We start from the raw sequence: 18328 nt of genomic DNA, 5'->3' as shown, positions 1-18328 counted from the left end.
CTCCCTTTAGGGGCAGCGAAGCTGGCTAGTCTCAGGCCGTTGTCATTGGTAACGAATTGAAGGCTCCGAGCTCGATTAGCCGCCAGTAATTCTTCCTTATCTGTAGAGCCTTTGAACTACTGCTTCCAGTAATTACATGACGCTGCTTGGGACCACGTCCAAGTATGATTTCTTAGGTAAATAGGCTATAAGAGGTTCATGTGGCCATAATAAAACCAAAATAACAAGTATAAGGTTTTATGACGGTTATCAAAACCTCTACAAGCTTAATTAGCCATCAAAATGTTACGTGGGTGGTGATAGTTAGAAGGTGATAAATTCCGGAAAGCTAACGTTTGGGGCTCCTCGAATGTCGGAGAGTTTTTGGGAAATGGCTGTATGCCAGACGGTTAACTTTGGTGCGTGGATGCCAAGCGTGCGATGATAGTTTGTGTGTTGATTACTCTGTCTTACTTGCTGGACACTGTGCTGTGAAGTTGAAGGGAAGAGAAACAGATTTTTCAACCCTTTTCTGTTCTAGCGATGATGGCTATGAACATTGTTATATACATTATACATGGGTAGTATATGTAGAGAAAAAGGAGAAAGCAGGTAGCGAGACACAAAGTACAAAGGTACAAAAGTAAGGGACACGTCAAACCCAGGACCTTCTGCATATAAATCTAAAGCGATGCATCTTCTTATAGAAAACTGTAATGAGCAACATCCTTTCAAATATGAAATCTTCGTTAGAGTTTCAGCCTGTGGATTAAGCACGTTGCAATTGCCTAACAATCGATTACCCATTCAATACGAGTAATTGTCCACGATCACTTTCTTCGATTGATCAAAAACCCGTATCTCTCAACGTCATTTATGCAAATTCCACCTTCTAAAAATTCCATTGTCATCCGCGCTGCAACACAGAGGCTTCATCCTTTGGATGTGACACCATCTGCGACGGAGTCGCGGATAAACAACGTCTTCGTCGGGACGGATCATTCACGGCCAATTGAATGCCCAAAGCTTTCCCAAAAGGTCGTTACCGCCGGCACCTAGTCCCGCGTACCTAGCTCTAGCTAGGTAGGTACACATGCAGCAGGTTGCATATGTAATTGACGACGTCCGCGGACTCCTAAATAACCATCCTCATCGATCGATGGCGCGCGCGCGCGTTCAGCCTGAGATATAAAACAATCAAGATTTATCGACGATCATTATTGCACGTCGTCGTCTTCGTCGTCGTTCGCGATTGAATGGCTCTTTCAGACACTTTCACTCTCATCTGGCGGCGGCGGAGATGGTGACGACAACGACGATGGCCGCGGAGAACACAGCCGATTCGGCCATTCATCAAATTTTCAACAACAGCTCCTTTTACTCGCCCCATCAAGTCCCATTTGTTGGGGCGTTCGTTTGTTGTATGTTGTAATAAAAATCGTCATCATTCGGTCGGACCGATAAACGATGATTGTAAGGCCCCAGGTGCTTTACGCCCGCGGTCGGTCAAGTAACGACTTTCAGATGTTTTCCGATAGAGACAGTCAGTGTGTGGAAAAGCACTTCATTGTTGCACTGTGAACTAGCGTTTATGCGCGCAAATCTTGCGCAAAGGAGTCAAGTACCATAGGCAGAGGTACCTACTTGCATCACGTATGTAACAGGTTGACCGTTGAACTTTGTGGGGGCAAGACGGATACACATGCTGGGATAGTTAATAATAATTACGAACGCAGAGATGAATTCGTATGATCACAACATCCACTGTACTACAGCATAGGAACTTTTCAGCAGGCTTAAGCGTTTAAGTCTATTCCGCTGTTTGTCGAAATATTGCTTCCACCTTTCAATCACCACCCTTCATAATTACACCGTCCTTATCCCTGTATATTTCTGTCCCACGACGTTTCTTTTTCTTCTTTCTGACTCTACGTCCCCTCTGGAACGTGTTTTTGGCAACTGAAGTTTGCATGGTACAGTGGTGGCCAGATTTTATCTACCTCCGATTTTTACTTGTTTATCTAAATCTCATTCCAATGCGGAAAAATTGCTTCTTTTTTCAGAGATATTTCCAGGGATTTCTCCAGGAATAGTTGCTGGGATTGTTCCAGAAATTCATACTAAGATTTATGCGGTAGATTTTCTGCTGGGATTGCTGTAGCTGTAGAAGTGTGGGTATCCAGCATGACTATGCTGGGGGTGACAGGTTCAATTCCCGGTCGGCACAAGAGCTTTTCGTTCATGAAACACGATATAAACTTGCAAGCTGAGAGGCAGGCTTTATCCCAGTGGGGACGTCTCGCCAATAAGAAAAAGAGAAAAAGAAGAAGCCATACAGACAAATCTCTTCAAAATCATTTTAGAGATACCAGATAAATTCGCTTGCGATTTTTTCAAGAATTCTTATTGGAAACTCTTCGCGGTAGGATTCCTCAAGAAATTCTTGTTGCGATTTTACCATTTTACTTGTGTTTCCTACTCGCAAAGGAGTGCGAGCGAAATAACAAAGTGTCAGTTAAAATAATATTTTTTTTTAATAATTACGTACTGCGATTCCACTTGGTATTTTTTAATTATGCCAGTTTATAATCAGCCAAGCACTATTGAAAACTGTTACGTCTATTTGTCGGTGATAAAATCATACGATTAAAAAAAACTGACAACACTGTTGCTGTAGGTCAACAAATAACTGAATGTTCAGGATTCATTGTTTGAATGATTTCCATGACCAGTGAGGTGTTTTTTAAAAGAAAATTTTTTTAGCTGGCAACCCTGCTAAATGACAAAAAATAAACTTTTTTTTTCGTTTTCACAATTAGATGGAACCTTGGAATGTTCCGCTTACATGAATACGTTATTTTGGTCTACTCATAAATTCAATTGATGGTGATTATTTTAAGAGGCTGACAACACTGCTAAATTACGATAAAAAAGATCTGAACATCCAAGATTCAGTTCAATATGGAAATTAGTAAGTTGAACAAGGTTTGAGTGAGGGCAAAGCGTCATCCAGTATTTATATAGTAATTCATGTGTTTTGACAACTGGCAACACTGTCAAGTGATTTTCCACAAATCTTAATCCAAATGAAGTTTTTTCCAACTAGAAAGAAATTGTGATTTTTTTGCAAACATGGAATTAAAGTCTTGAACCAGAGTATCCATTAATGATTGAATGTTGAATCACTAACTGGCAACACTGTTGAAATACACAGCAACTATATCGCTTAGGTTTCAATTTCTTGAGGTTTGTGCTAACGTAAAAGCCTCGATAACAGGTGTATTATCGCTTAGAGTTACTTCATTACTAGCAAGTTCGAATGTTCCACTAACATGAATTGAAAAATTGATTCGAAGTTCGCAACACTGTATTGCATCAGTTACGAAAAAAGCAATCGTATCATTCAGGATTTATTGTTGCACAGAAAATGAATATGTTGAACGCGGTTTAATTGAGTTCAAAGAGCCATCCAGAGCCAACTGGCAACACTGTTTGAGTCAAATTTAATACAAATTTTGTTTTTTTTTTTCTATCAGATAGCAATTTCTAATGTTTCGCAAAGTATGACAAGATGTGAGCACAGCACTTTTGTTAATAATCCAATTAATAATCTCTTTTAGTTGCTGGCAGTACTGTTTGTTGAGGCTTTATCCCACAATACCATTTGGAATAATGCCGTTTGGCATAAAACCATTTGGCATAATGACCATTTGGCTTAACGGCCATTTAACATAATACCGTTTAGCGTAATACGACGAACAGCCTTCTTGGTAAGAATGTGTATAATCCTTGTTATGCCAAATGATCGTTATGCCAAATGGCAATTATGCCAAATAGGATGATGCCAAAAAGCATTACGCCAAATGGCATTATGTCAAATGGGGTACAGCCCACTGTTGATGTAGTATATAGATACAACCGAATATCTATATTTTTCAAACCGTCTTACGGCTGTGCGAACAAAACACTCATACATAGGGGTGATGAAGTATGGCACTATAGGGTAAACAGGTATAATATGCCCCCCCCCTAAGCAGAAATGGCAATATATCTAAAACTTTCGCCTTATTCCACCTATTGTCCACTGCAAATCGTTGTTCCTAAAGTCAGTGAAGTGTTGCATGCAAACTATACCTTTGATGGGGCGGCTATGGAAGCTTTAAAACGTTTTTTGAAAACGTTCCAAAATTTACCTTATCAAAACAAACGGGGCAATACGCCCCACCAAAAGAAAAACGTCCAGCCCCGTGATAAAACTGTCCCAGGGAATAATTCCACTACATGCTTATCCTAGGAGGGTCTTTTAACAAGTGTTTAACTGCATAAAAGCTGCAAAATAACACAAGCGAACAGAGCTAGCTTCGTTTACAATTAAGTCAGTTTACAAAAGGTAAAATATTACGCCAAAAGCATCGATTTCAGACTATTTGATATTTTTGTTGCTTTTCTGTACCAATTAACTAATGGATCAGCTTGATGGCAATTATTCTTCAATATTCAAGATTTCTAATCGATCACGCATGCGAAAAGCGCTTGAATCGCTAGAAAATGAAGGGGGGTGTTTTGCCCTGGTGGGGCGCATTATACCCTTTTACCCTATATGGTAAGGTGTGGAACTACTTACGCTAAGTTGATAGATTGGTATCTAAGCCAAAAGAAATATAAAATTGCGAAAAAGTAGTGTTCATGGTTTGGGATGTGTGCCTCCAGGATTCCTCCAGAAGTTTTTGATGGGCTTCATCAAACAATTATAACCAAGGTTTATCAAGGAAATTCCTGCTCTATCTCCTCCAAGGAAATCTACAAGGATTCCTCCAGAGCTGTTTCTTGGAATTGTCGCAGTTATGCTTTCTGGGGTTCCTCAGAGAATTCCTGCTAGGATTTGTCTAGAATATTTTGCAGAAATTACTCCTGAGATTTCTCCAAGAAATCTTCTAGGAATTTTTCTTGGGACTTTTTCGGACATGCCTGCTGTCCAGAGATATCTCTGAGGATTCATCCAGCCATATTTTTGGGGTTCTTCCAATAGTGCCTCTTAGTATTCCACCGAAAATCTTGCTGTAAAACCTCCAGATAATTTCTTTAAAAAATTGTACATCTTGTAATTCCTCCGAGAATGCCTGTAGAAAATCCTTCACAAATTCCTCATGTGATTTCTCTAGGGGTTTCTCCAATGATATCTTCATGAATTTAGTTAGAAATTTCTCCCAAAAATCATCCAGGAATTCGTTTTGTTATTTCTTCTGGATTTCTCCAAGCATCCCTGCAGGAATGCCTGCTTGGATTCCTCCAAAAACTTCTTATGACTCCTCAGTAGATTTCTGCATGAGTTTCTCTAAATTTGAAATAGATTTGCAATTTCTCCAAGGATTTCTCCAGGGGTACTTGCAGGAATTCCCGGAAAAAATCGTCTAAGAAGGTGTGGATTCAAGGATACTTACAGCAATACCTCTGAGGATTCCTCCAGCATTAGCATGAATGTGATGTGGGGCAAGTAAATGCTCGCATATGTAACATGCAAAATGGTCATTCCCAAGTAACACTTGATGCTGAACAGTTAGAGAATAAGCTGAACATTGCCTGGGGAATGGTGTCAGTGGTTGAACACAATGACAGCTGAATGTTGGTCTGAAGTATGGCTTGTTCAACCTCTTTAATCAGCAATACATAGATGGCTGAATATCAAGTTGAATAAAATATTATTCTTCTGTGTAACCAGCTTAAAAACAATTAATCATTTGTTGTTCAACCTTTAATCAAATAACTTTTGACAACTGAATTTAAGCAAATTTTCCTAGAATTCGCATCGCTTCTTCAGCCTTAATACTTCGATACAGGCTTAGTTCAACTTATGTTCTTGATTATTCAGACACACCAAGTAATGCTTTCGTTTTCGAGAATTTGTATACAATTGTGTATAGTGACTAAGGTGCTAATGTGAGTGACTATCAACTAGGAGGTTCAAGTTTAGTTCCCAGTTTGCCCATAGAATAATTTATACGTTTCTAAATATATTTTCTGGAACTAGAAAGCAGCAAACGGTAAAAATAGGCTTATGAAAGTGTTTTTTTTTTATTTTTATTACACAATTAATAAATTTGATTGATTGCTGATTAAGCGCTTATTAAGCCTTAGAGCAGCCTTTCAATGAACTTCAAATCAGCTAAAGGTTGAATAAAGTCACCAAAATTAGATGTTTAGAAGCTGAATAAAGGATTCCACCTCAGGAGCTCAGCTTTTGTTCAAACGAAGCCTGCTATAAAAAAAAGTTGGAAAAACGTTTGTAAAGCATTAAATTGTTACTTGAGTTGACAGAGGAACCTCTCAGTTAAAAACTGTACAAGTGCTTAAACAACACTTAGCTTAGAAGCAGGGTTGCTATGCTTAGAAGAAGAAAGAAAAAAAGTAGAAGACATAGACACAAATCTCTCCGAAATTATCGCCAAGGATTTCCCGCTGGTTTTTTTTTATAGAGATACATACCATCATAAATTCATTTTGGGATTTTTTAAGAGCTATTCGGGAATTCGCGGTTGGATTCCTCCAGAAACTCTTGTTACGATTTCACCAGAAATTTTTGCTGGTGTTCCTACGGGACTTCCACCTGGCATTCTTTCGGGATTTTAAAAGAATTATTTCAGATATTTCTCAAAAATTTTTCACAGGCATTCCTACGGTGGTGGCTTCAAAAGTTTTTCTTGGGATTCCTTTAGAAACTCCTGTTGGGTTTCCACTAGAAATTTTTGCTGCAAGACTCTCCCCAAAAAGCAAACCTTCTAGGGATGTATCCAAACATTTCTGTAAGAATTTCTCCAATATTTCTCCTAGGATTTACCAGGCAATTTATCTAGGGTTATTTCTTAGGATTATTTCAGGATTTTCTCGTTATACTCCTTCAGGAAATCCGTCCAGAAATTTTACCGGGGATTCATCCAGGGATTTTTCCCTTGGAGGATTTCTTTTAAAAAAAGTCTTTGTGAAGGCATCCATTCAGTTATATCTCCACATATTACTCAGGTAATTCATCCAGGAACTCATCGGAAAATTTCTCCAGGATTCTTCAATAGATTTCTCTATGAGACATCTTCTACTGATTTCTCTGGTGTTCCTCTTGGGATTCCTTCAGGATTTCCGCTTCGTATTCCTACAGGAATACCACTTGGCATTGATTCAGGATTTTCTCTTGGTTGCTGTTCCGGAATGCCTGCAGAGATTGTTCTTAAAATTCTAGTTGGGAATTAACCTGGAACTCATGCTGGAATATCTCCAACCATTTCTGCTGGGTTTCCAACATGAATTTCTCCAGATATTCCCCCAGAACTGTTTTCAGGAAATCCTCCGTAGATTTCCCACTCCCGACAAACTCGCAAAATGTTAGTTCTTCCTTCGGAAGGGAAGTAAAGCGTAGGTCCCGAGATGAACTAGCCAAGGGCTAAAAATCTCGTTAATACAGATAAAAAAAAGTAGATTTCTCAAGGATCCTCGGGAATCCTAAGAGGAATTATTAAAAGATATCAGAAAATAACTACAATCTTTGTTCTAGGAATCACTCCAGTAATTTTTCTAGGAATTCCTCTAGGGGTGCCTCAAGGCACCTCGTCGAGAGATTGTATAAATATAATTGACGGAATTCCTTCAGGAATTCCTGTAGAGATTCGGCCAATAAATGCTCGGGTTATTTATCCAGGAATTTTCCTGTAGATTCTTCCGTAAATTTCACCGTGAGGCGTTCAACGGCGTTCCCAGACGTTTTTGGAGGTTTCAGAGGGGTTTTATGAGCCGATGATCTTCACGATTATTTCAGAAGGGCTTCAGAGACGTTTTAAAGCGTTTGCTTGCGATTCAGGGCGATTCAGGACGTCAGAGAGGTGTTTTAGGGGGCTTCGGAGATTCTCAGGCTAGTTTCAGAGGTTTCATGGAGATTTCAGAAGCGTTCCGAAGCGCTTGAAGGCGTTTCCGGAGGTTTCACAGGGATTTCCTGAGGGACTTCTGACCCTCTTGAGGGAGTTTCATGGAGGTTGCTGGGAACTATCAGAGGCGTTTTATAGCGTTTCAAGGCATTTCAAGGCGTTTCAATACATTTGAGGGCATTTGCGGAAGTTTCGGTGTGATTTTAGGGGGCAAACGAGGCCTCAGGTGAATATCCCGGATGTTTCATGAGGTTTCAGTGGCATTTCAAGGTGTCGATAGGCGTTTCGAAGCCTTTTAATGCGTTTCAGGAAGTTTCAGGGAGGTTTTAGAACGCCCTGAGCGTTTCAGAAGGTTTTATAGGGCTTAAGGTACTGGAGTGGCTCTCAATTGGTATTTCATGGGGGTTTCAGAGGCGTTTCAAGGCGTTTCAGGAGGTTTTAGAGTGGTTTTTGGGGGCTTTAGAGGCTCTCAGGTAAATTTCACGGAGTTTTCATGGAGGCTTCAGAATCATATCAAGGCGTTTGAAGGCGTTTCGAAGCGTTTCAGGAGGTTTCAGAGATTTGAAGGGGCCTCCGAACCTCTCTGATGAGTTTCATGGGGGTTGTAGAGGCGTTTCAATGCGCTTCTAGTCAGGAAGTTTCAGAGAGCTTTTAACTCTCACGTGAGTTTCTCGGAGGTTTCGTGGGGGATTTCAGAGGCGTTTCAGGGCGTTTCTGAAGCGTTTTTGAGGACTTCAGATCCTCTCAAATGAGTTTCACGAAGATTTTTGGGAACTTTCAGAGCATTTCTGTGCACTTCAATGCATTTCAGGACATTTGAGGAGGTTTCGGTGTGCTTTTAGGGGGCTTCAGAGGCTCTCATGTAAATTTCACGGAGATTTCATAGGGGTACGAGTACACGAATCAACTCATAAAATACAATGACTATCGCAAAAAATGGCATGCAAATGTTTTATTGCGATGAATAAAATTTACTCGCATAAGAGTGCGAACGAAATCACAAACCCAACAAACATTTTTGCTGTACAAGAGTGACACAAACTGCTCTTAAGCAAGCTTTAGCATAAGAAACTGTTATCCATCTAGATCTGTTATTTAGGAAGTGTCAGTTTGCATAATCACGTAAATAAATAAATCGTCAGGTAAAAGAATATGTTGAACACCGAATATCAATATGCAAGCACTTTTCTCAACAACGCGGAGCAACGAAAACAGTTTTGAAAACGCAGCCGCTCGCGCGCACAGCATGCTCTGATGGAACCTTCAAATTGGTTAATCAATACTGAAAAAAAAAACTGGAAACGGAATTCAACTAAGGAACTAAATAGACGATAAACTCTCCTAAGGGGTCGTAAACGTGCCTGACGTAATAAATGAACAGCCCCTTTAAGGTGTCATTGACATTTACGGCCAAACCGCAACCTAATCTCTTTTCCCACGCAAATTCCGCGCGAGTCTATCGTTGTTCGTTCAAATCCCGCACCCTTTTCTGCTTTCGGACCGAAACGCCACCACTACTTGGAATGCGAATGCGCGACAGGCCTCTCTTCTGGTCTGCGGTCTGCGCCCTCCATGACCACTCAGTCAAAACATGTGACCGGCTTCAGATTTCCCGTTCACTGTAGGACAGACTGAAACCACCGAGCAGCAGTGCACTGCAAATGTCGCACCAAATTGCACTTGCGCGGCAGTGCGGTGGTTGGTTGTTGGTGGCGGGTGTATCACCGCCACCGTCAGTCAACGCGAATCAAACCCAAAACAACGTGACAGATCGCAATCCAATCCGCGCAAGCAAGCAGCCGAACGCGAAACCGTCTGCGTCATCACAACCAGCGCAGCGCTAGCAAGCGGAGAAGCCTATGGGAATTGGTGCAAATTGGCTGCATGGCGACGAGCAGAAACAAAACAACCGCGCGCGGCGCATGGCGCACAGTAAATGGGCGCACCGGTTGTCGCGCAAACGGTGCATCAAGTTTTCCACGCTTCGTTTCCCCGACGACGGAATCGAAATGCTGTGAAAATTGAAAACAACAACTGTCACCGGTTGAAAACAATGGAAAACAATTGCACTCGGAGGTCCAAAATTAGGGGAAAACGACAAAATAGAAAAAAACATATCTGGTTAATTGAAATTGATAATTTTTCGCCAAATGATGATGGCAAAAGTGAAAACAATGAGTGAAAAGAATTGCACGGGGCAAACTAATGGCAACTCTTGCTTGCATGTCGAAATAATGCAAATTTAAGCAAATTTGAGCAGTGCGGAGTACTCACTGTGGGGTGTGAATAATGATTAGTGATATTCCCCTTGCGTGTCCTTCCCCTAGTAAGCATCGGTGACAGCAATCATCATGACGAGACAGTGAGTGTGTTGCTGCCTGATTAAGGAAGGAGTGGAGCTTTGGCGGAGCCAGTCGCCTGTATTGCAAGATCCCGTACCATGCCAAGTGATTCTACTGCAGTTTGCTAAGAATGTCGAAAACGGATTGTTATAGTGAGTTGCGTAATATTCCCAGCTACTATGTACAGCAGAGGCCACCCATGCCTTAGCCTGAAGCCTGAACGCATTGCATTGCATTGGGTAATACTAAAAAATGAGGTTCCACCAAAATATTCTACAGTGAAATAATCGCAACTGTGCTACCATCAATCAGTATTCGAAAAAGAGAGTACAAAGTCACATCGAATTTTATTACCACTTAAAGAGTCAAGAAAGTTGCAATGCAGCAACTGAAACAATGAATTACCGAAACATGTAGGAACTTGTACCATATTGGAAGTACATGAAAGCTTTATCAGATCACAACCAATTTCATTGTTCACATTATTATAAAAATATCCACCGCCGATTTGAGGAGGCATGCCATTTCCCACCTTACCCAAGCCATGGTGAACAAAAATTCCGAGCAAGACAATTGGATGTCTGGAACGAAGAAGAAGAAGCAGAAGAAAGCACACCACTAAACAACGAAAAATGTACATTTTAAATTTTTCGCGCACTGAATTCATTCCAATAACGCTAAGCCGCAGCAGCAGCACCACAGTCGACTCGACGTCGTATTTAGCCGGTTTCCCGAAATTGGTGTTAAGCTCACAACAACCGTGAACAACACACAACATCGAGCCCATTTCGACTTCGACTTCGAGACTTGGCGCGTTGTTTTCCCTTCTGCTGTTTTCCTGTTTTTCTTTTTGCATCCAATTCGAGGAAAGTGTTTCGCTAGCTGGGTTGGTGTTGCGTCTCCACCTGTACCCCCGTCTCCCCTCCCAACAGCCGGAAAGAAAGGGAGAATGGCATAAATTGAAATTATAATAAAAACATAACTGTCAGAGCTTTTCATCTAGCAGCACCGCACTGAACTGCATTGCTGTATGGTTGTCTATGGGGGTAGAGTGGGTCTGTTGGGTATACTACTCTAGCTGAGCCGTATCATAAGCGTGCGTGCCGATTTTTTCTTGGTAATACAGTAAAAACCTTGCACTTGAGAGCGCCACCAGCTGCGATGATAAGCGTGGAAATTTTTGCTCTCTTTTTTTTTTTCATTTCTACAGCTGTGTTTAGGTTTTTTTTTTATTAACGACTGAAGCATCTTTAAGACTTTGAGCAATATGGATACCATTAGTCGAAAAGTATCTGATCCAAATTGATTCTTCACCAATTCTTCGCTCTTTTTTACTCAATTTCGATAGGTTTCATGATACTACTCATGTATCATTCTCAAAGCCTTCTGCAAAGTGATCCTTTACCCTTTTTCACAGGAGAAGATTGACGCAGTCTCCGACGGCTTCCGAACGTTCACAGCACCAGAGAACTATATTGTCACGCTCCAAGAGTCTCTTTACCTGGTGTTCATTAGTTACGAGAATGGAGCTTTTGATCCTCTCACTCGTGATGTGAGGAATATTAATGTTATTGCAAACGTTTGCAGTACATCGAAAATGTACTGCAAGCATTAAAACGGCCAAGTCTACTGTACAGATAAAGCCTCCCCCAAATCGACGCGACTGTTACCGGCGACAGCGATTTTTTAGGAGAGTAAACATTTAAGGTGAAACATCAAGAAATCCCATTGCAGTTTTGCATACAAACTTTAGATGCACAAATCTGACGAATGAAGCATCGAACCAAGCCGCACTTGTTTATCTTGGCTTTGCTCACTAGCAAAAAGAGGCAGCTTTTCCAAATTGAGATCATTTGTTTACGAATTTTCAAGATTGGTGCTCTTGAAAACGTGAGTAGTTTGTATTCTCTGAAGTTTCTCCTTAAGCCATGCTGCACATTTTCAAAAGCACAACTTGGAAAAACCAAACATCGCCTTGCGCTGAAATATTGAACAATTGATCACTCACTGGATGAAGTTTATCGATCAATTTTTCAACGCAATTCCATGTTTGATTTTTGTAATTTGTGCTCTTGAAAATGCGAGGATCGGCTTCGAACTACCTTCGCCTGAAAAATCGCTGTCGCGGTGAAAAATCGCCTTGGTTTGGGGGAGCGGTAAAGTAATCGTGGTCAAGAAGTCGCAATCGTAGTAGTCGGCGATAGCCTCTATTGTCCTAAGTTGTTCATTCCTATTCCAATTGACAGACATTAAAGCAAGTCCATTTTATTCGTTTTATTCCTGCGTTTGATTAGCTTCATTGGGCTATCAAACTGCAATTCTACAGATTATGGGCGACACACGAAAAGAAGCTGCAATCCACGGGATATTATCGTCGCACCACCAAATCGTAGTCGTAACTAGAACCACATGCGAAGTTCAAGCTGCGAAGTAAATTTGAATCTATTTTTTTCTGTTGCGCATCATTAAGCTAATTAAGAGCAATAATATGCACTAATCCAAATTGAGTTGCGACATTTCTAAGTAGGTTAAAAATCAATTTTCGCACGTTCGGTCACTTTGTATTTCGACCAAAAGCATAATATCACAGCTCAATGGACAAGGATTCGACATCTGGCAGTTCAGAGTTCAGACGTACCTGGCGACGTCGAATATTTTGGATGCAATTGGGTGCTTTAGGGGGCATCCAGATTATTTCATAACCGGAATCTCCGTCCAAAAAATAGTCAAAATCCAAAATTTTATCATCATTTTTGATGACCGGGAACTATTATCTATCTATATAAATAAAAATGGAATGGTGTTTGTATGTCACGAATAGGCTCGGGAACGGGTCAACAGTTCGACATGATTCTTTCACTGTTGCCTTCCGCCAGGGCTCCGACGTGTTCGTACGAAAAAAAAATAGAAAAAGTGACCGAGAAGGCAAGAAAAACGGGTAAATCTGAAGTTCCATTTTGAGTTCATTATGGAATTCTTTCAGATGTTTTCCATGGAAATCCTTCAGAGGTTTATTAGGGAGTATTTTGAGAAATTCCTCCTGTAGTTTTTGTTTATAAAATTCCTCATGAAGTTAATACAGGATTTCCTTGAGCAAATACTCCAGCAAGTTCCTTCTATTAGGAGCTATTGGGAGAATCTTGGATGGAATTCCTGGAGGATTACCGGAACTGCCGGAAGACACCCCTTGAAATCCCTGAAGAAAACTCAGAACGAATCCTGGAAGGAGTCCCTGAGATGGGACCCGTTAGGAATATAAGAAGAATTCCAAAAACTATCTCATGGCCACTCTCTGAGGAATAACAGAAGAAAATCCTAGAGGGATCCTGAAAAAAAATGTGGATAATCCACGGAAGGAATTCCTGAAAGAATCTTAGGAAAACTTGGGTAATCTTGGAAAGGGTAATCCTAGAGGGATCTCGAAACTAATTTCTAGAGTAAATTCGGAAGGGATTTTTTTTTAAATCCACAACTCCTGAAACAATCTTAGAAGATATTCCTCAAGCGAACCAGGAAAGAATCTTTGAAAGAATCCCGTTAGTACTTCCTGCAGGAATCCTGGTAAGAGCTCTCGAAGAAATCCCAGACGGAATCTTTTCAGGAATCTCAGAAGAAACTCCTGGCAGATCTTTTTTTTTAGTTTCTTTGTATTTGTGTCCTGGCAGATCTTCAGAGGGAACTTATAAGCTGCTGCTCTACCCAAAATTTTCCCATGTTATATGGGAATCATATATAACATGGGACAATTTTGATTAAGGACTGTTCATTAAAGAAAGTGGACGGACATCTGTTTACCAATAGTTTAGAGTTAAAACTAAACAAAAAATTGTGAATTTTTGCTCAGTGCGTAAAAACATTGTTCACTTTGGCAACACACTCAAAGAAAATGGAAAAAATGAGAAATTTCGAGCGATTGGTTGGATTAGCTTAGTGACTAGCTTTTAATTCTGCACAAATGGTGTTCCAAAAAGTTGTCGTTTCGAGAATTGGTTTACTAATACACTTCCGGGACCGTAATTTTTCAACGCTGAGCAGGGGACATGTATCGGCACCTACATTTCAAAAGGGCGTAACTGCATTTGGAAGTAATACCTTCTTTCAAAGCTGTAGGTCGTACTGCCTCCCTTACACTCAAACCACCGTGGTTGTCGGAAAGAGGAGAGTTTTTCCCATCTGGTACTTGTTGTGAAAAACATGGAAATCATAACACATGATCCACAGCTTTAAAAGAAGGTGATGATTCCAAAAGCAGTTACGCCCTTTTGAAATGTTGGTGTCGGTATGCCGGATGATGTAGGGTACATCAGAACCGAAAAAAATGGGAAAAAGTTTTTGGTGTGACAAGCCAATTGTTCATGCGGCTCAAAGAGTTCTTCGTATTTCACAAGGGGAACAATCAACGGTTAACATAACAGAAAGGAATGCAGCAAAAAACGACTTCTACCCATCTACCGAAAACATACGGATCCTCCATTGTTTTGGCCGGAACTGGCATCCGCTTATTACACTTCTTCTACACTAGAGATGCTCAAGACCGAAAAAGTCGATTTTGTCGAAAAATGGCAAAATGCACCAAACTTCCCTGAACTGCGTCCTGTGAAAAAATAATGAACAATAATTAAGCGGCATCTCAAGAAAGATGGAAGAGAAGTTAGCTCTGTTGATTGCTTCAAGAAAATTTGATCTGCGACACAACGAAAAGTTACGGAGAAAGTTGTGCAGAATCTAATGAAAGGTATCTAGAGGAAAGTCCGAGCGTTCTTCAGAAATACGAAATAAATGTTCAAACTCACGTGAATTCGGCCACAAATATGTTGATTGTCATTTATAAAAAATAAACTTATGAATTTGTTCGAAAATAAATGTTTTCTATTGAAAAACAGGTGTCCACTTTCTTTAATGAACAGTCCTTATTTGGGAAGGTTACCGTGTAGGCACCAAACTTTGCATAGTGCCAAAAATTGCGCATTTGGCCTTCAAAGTCATTTTTTTTTCTACATTCATATTTTCCCACATGCTCACAATCATTAGTTAGTATTCCGTAGAAAAAAGTTTGCATTATGCATCAGCAATATTGTTGAACGATTTTTTTGAAAAGTGCGCAAAGTTATGCCCTAGGTGCGCAAAGCATGGTTCGTTTACGGTAATTGAGATTGGCCAAATAATGTTTCTTGTGATTTCATCTAGGAATTTCTCCAGGGTATCCTCAAGAAATCCCTCCAGAAATTATCCCGGGATTTTTTTCAGGAATTCCTCCAGGAATTTCACCAGGAATTGATCTAGGAATTCGTAAAAAAAATCTGTCAGAAATTCATCCAGTAATTGTTTCGAGAATTCCTTCGAAGACTCCTCAAGGAAATCCTCCAGAAATTCTTTCAGCAATACCTTCAGGAATTTTTCAGGGATTCCTCCAGGCATTCCTCCAGGAATTCTTCCAGAGATTCCTCTGGAGATTTCTCCAGAAATTGCTTCAGGGATTCCTCCAGGGATTTCTCCACAAATTTCTCCAAAGATTCTTCCAGGAATTCCTTCGAGGGTTTCACCAGGAATTGCTCCAGAAATTTCTTTAAAAATTCCACCAGCAACTTCTGAAGGGATTTTTTTCAGAAATAGAAAAGTAACAGAAATAGACATAGAAATCTCCTAGAACTCCTCTAGAGATTCCTCCAGTAATTCTTGCAAGAATTTCTCTAGAGATTCCTCCAGGAATTCTTACAAGAAATCCTTCAGAAAATCCCACAGGAATATCTCTAGGAATTCCTCCAGGAATTACCCTAAGAATTTCTTCAGGAATTCCCCCAGGAATTTCTTCAATAATTGCTTTTGGAAACATTATGTCAGCAAATCCTCCAGGCATTTATCTAGGAAATCCTCTAGGGATTTCTTCAGAGATTCTTCCAGGAAATTCTCCAATAACACCTTTAGAAAACTTTCAGGGATTCCTCCAGGCATTCCTTCTGGAATTCCTACAGAGAAGCCTTCAGGAATTCATCCAAGGATTTCTCCACGAATTTCTGCTGGGTTTCCTCGAGGAAATCCTTCGAATATTTCTCCAGGAAATCCACCAGAAATTCCTTCAAAAATACATTCAGGAATTTTTCTGGAATTCGTAACCGGTTGGTTCCAATTTTTAGATTTTCTTGTGTATGAGTGTTTGTCTTTGAGAAAATTCACGTTTTTAAATAATAAATAAACCAGAAGGCACCCCCTAGCGAGTAACCGTACCGCTGTTGATAATAAAACGTTACATAGGGAGATTGAGAGCTCGTACAAGAAGGGTGCTAAGATGGCAGTCGCTAAGAGGGAAAGGCAAATAGATGAGAACCGATGGGCGCTGCCATCTTCAATTTTGGAAGATTTGGTCAGAAATTATAAAGGCGTCCGTGTGTGGAGACCAGTTTAAAGTGCAGTGAAATTATTAACCCCCCTCCCCCCTTCCTTGGGGCTGGATAAGGGAGCTGCCTCCATTCAGGTAATTAGGTCTGGTATTCGCCTGAGGACCACCCTGACGGAAACCTCTAATTCCTTTATTTAGGACCTCGTATCCGTTGTTAAGAACGGTCACACACGGCGGCTCGGAAGTCAAGATGGCTTCCGAGCCTAATCGCAAAAGAACCACCATCGTCCCATTCAGGACGATTCCCTCAGGCCGTTGGCCTTAATCGCCAAGGAGAGACCCTTCTCGGCACGGTCGTTCCGGTCTCGTCCTGGGCCGTGCCGCTACCGTCAAAGAAGGAAGACGCCTGCCACCCGAACACCACCCAGCAATGCCCGCTGGTCCCGTCGGCCAAGTACCGGGTCGAAAGTCCGCCATCGTTCGCCATTCCGGCGAGAGTTCCGGCCGCACAGTAGGATCCAAGACACTGTGTCGGCCATCGCACCCACAACCACTCAAGGCAGCGGTATGTACCGGTACGAATCAGATTAGGCCACACTTAACAAATTTACACTTTATAATCCAGAACAACACCCACACGACACCCTAGGAACCAATAAATTGTTTAGAAATGTGAAATTTCCTGTTTTTCATACTTTGTCCGCGAAGCCCCTCCGATTACCGAGTAGCATGCCGGCTCTGAGACCCAGCTCGAGGGGTCTCATGCTACTGAGCTTGTTTCCGGGAGTAATTGGGAGCCACTGTGGCTGTGGAGCAGCCCCATAAGTCTCCGTGGTTACAAATTCCTCCAGGAATTCCTCCAGAGATTCCTCTAGAGATTTCTCCAGAAATTGCTCAAGGGATTTCTCTACAAATTTCTCCAAGGATTCTTCCAGGAATTCCTTCGAGAATTTCTCCAGGAATTCTTCCAGAAATTTTTCTCATGGGATTTTTTTCAGAAATCGAAAAATAATAGAAATAGACCCAATTGCTCTTGGACATGCTTCAGAAATTATGTCAGCAAAAACTCTAGGAATTTCTCCAGAAAATTCTCCACAAAATCTTCAGGAATTTTTTAGGCATTCCTACAGTGAGATCTCCTGGAATTGCTTCAGGGTTTTTACACGAGTTTCTTCGGGGATTTTCCCAGAGATTCCTCCAAGTAACCCTTCGTAGATTCCTCCAGGAAATCCTAGAGAAATTGCTCCAAGGATTCTACCCGGAAATCCTCCTGGAATTTCTCAAGGGATTATTTTTCAGAAAATTTCTTAAGGAATTATTATCAGAATACTTCTGGGGATTGCTCCAAAAATTCATCCAGAAATTTCTCCAGGAATTCCTACTGGATGGCATTTAAGAATTCTTCCAAGATTTCTCCAGGGATTACGCCAGATATTTTTTAGAAGTGCCTCCAGAGATTCCTCCAAGATTATCTCTAGAGATTCTTCCAGGAATTGCTACAGGCATTCCTCCAGAGGTTTCTCCAAGATTTCCTTAGAGAATTCCTTTAAAAATTCTCTTAGATTTACTCTAAGATTTCCTGACGAGAATTTTTCAGAAAATTTTCTAGGGATTTCTCCCAAGAATTCCTCCAGGAATTTGTCCAGAAATTCCTCCAAGGAATCCTCCAGAAATTTATCCAGGATTTCTTCTAGGAATTCCTCAAGAGATTTTGTATGTATGTATGTATGTAGGTAGCCACCATCCTAGCTTGAGTCTTG

The 18328-nt window shown here is 40.9% G+C and overlaps 1 protein-coding gene across 1 annotated transcript in view; it reads right to left on the bottom strand.

Annotated features, from left to right (window-relative positions):
- The window catches only part of LOC109413950 (uncharacterized), a 321405-nt gene that overhangs the window by 219423 nt on the left and 83654 nt on the right, over nt 1–18328 (bottom strand). The window lies entirely within an intron of this gene.

Source organism: Aedes albopictus, chromosome 1, assembly GCF_035046485.1.
Source record: "Aedes albopictus strain Foshan chromosome 1, AalbF5, whole genome shotgun sequence".
Classification (NCBI taxonomy): domain Eukaryota; kingdom Metazoa; phylum Arthropoda; class Insecta; order Diptera; family Culicidae; genus Aedes; species Aedes albopictus.
Note: the sequence above shows the minus strand (reverse complement) of the source record. Positions and strands in the feature narration are given on the sequence as shown.